The sequence below is a fragment of the Solanum tuberosum genome, unplaced genomic scaffold (assembly GCF_000226075.1).
Source record: "Solanum tuberosum cultivar DM 1-3 516 R44 unplaced genomic scaffold, SolTub_3.0 scf00425, whole genome shotgun sequence".
Classification (NCBI taxonomy): Eukaryota; Viridiplantae; Streptophyta; class Magnoliopsida; order Solanales; family Solanaceae; genus Solanum; species Solanum tuberosum.
In genome coordinates, this window is record NW_006239347.1 from 366,153 (window position 1) to 368,111 (window position 1,959).

Genomic DNA, 1,959 nt, shown 5'->3' on the forward strand with positions numbered 1-1,959 from the left:
CACAACCTAAAGTTCAAAAATCCTACAATAATTCAAGTTCTCTGAAGTTTACAATTTAAAGTTCTAAAATCCTATAAAGATTCAAGTTCTCTAAAATTCACAACTTAAAGTTCTAAAATTCTACATTAATTCAAGATTTCTAACGTTTCATAACCTAAAGTTCCTACAAAAATTCCAGTTCTCTAAAGTTCACAACTTAAAGTTCTAAAATCCTATAAAAATTCAAGTTCTCCAAAGTTCACAACTTAAAGTTCTAAAATCTTACAATAATTCAAGATTTCTAATGCTCACAACCTTATAAAGTCTAAAATCCTACAAAAATTCAAGTTCTCTATAGTTCACAACTTTAAATTCTAAAATCCTACTAATTCAAGATTTCTAAAGTTCACAACCTTAAAGTTCTAAAATCCTACAATAATTCAAGTTCTCTATTAGTTCACAACTTAAAGTTCTAAAATCCTACAATAATTCAAGATTTCCAACGTTCACAACCTTATAAAGTTCTAAGATCCTACAAAAATTCAAGTTATCTAAAGTTCACAACTTTAAGTTCTAAAATCCTACAATAATTCAAGATTTCCAACGTTCACAACCTTATAAAGTTCTAAGATCCTACAAAAATTCAAGTTATCTAAAGTTCACAACTTTAAGTTCTAAAATCCTACAATAATTCAAGATTTCCAACGTTCACAACCTTATAAAGTTCTAAGATCCTACAAAAATTCAAGTTATCTAAAGTTCACAACTTTAAGTTCTAAAATCCTACAATAATTCAAGATTTCTAAAGTTCACAACCTAAAGTTCTAAAATCCCACAATAATTCAAGATTTTGAAAGTTCAGAACCTAATTAAAGTTTTAAAATCCTACAAAAATTCAAGTTCTACTTAAATTCAATAATTCATATCCAATTTCTACAATTAGTTATATATAAACTTCTAATCCAAGAATTAATTAGTTATATTCAAGTTCCAAGTTCAAGTTCAACTTCAAGTTCTAAATTCAAGTTCATATCTAGTTATATATAAACTTTTAACCCAACAATTAGTTATTTATTCAAGTTCTAATTCCAAAAAACCTCATCGATCAATATATATTCATGATATTCAAACATCACTATATAGTCATGACATTTAAACATTCATCATATACACCTCAATTACTAATTTCTAACTTCAAAGTAGCACTTCACCAACTAACAATATATCAATCAAATTTAAAAAAAAATCTCAATTCACAATCAAATTACATATTCTCATGTTCCAACTAGTCCTAAATCAAAAACCCTAATTCATTCACTAATCACAATAACCAATTTAAAAGAAAACCCTAAAATAAAAAATCTCCAATTCTCTACCTAACTAACAATAATCAAATCAAATTAAAAATAACACAACCCAACAAACTAAAACAATAATATACTAACTAACAATCAACTATAATCACTAGAATTGAAAAAAGACCTAAAATTAAACACCAACCTTAACAAAGAGGAGAGGCAGCGACGGGCGGTAACGGACGGTGACTGGCAGCGACGGGCAAGGGCAGCGACGGCGGCAGCCGGTGGAGGGAGATCGATAGAGAGAAGGGACAAAATAAAAGTGAAGAGAGAAAAAGAGAGAAGAAAATAAGAAAATCCCAATCTGGATCAAAGATATTTTAAGAAAAGCGACAGACAACGTCTCTTTGTCCGTCGCTTTTTTAAAAATATTTGACCAAAAAAGCGACGGACCAAGAGATGTTGTCCGTCGCTTTTCTTAAATGTTTGACCAGTCATGTTGACCAAAAAGCGACGGACTTAGAGATCCTGTCTGTCGCTCCTTTTAAAAAATAATTAATCAATTAATTATTAATTATATATATATTTGGCGCAAAAATCCGTGTAAAAAAGCGACGGACAAAGAGATGTCGTCCATCGCTTTTTGAAAAATAATTATTTTTATTAAAAAGCGACGGATAGT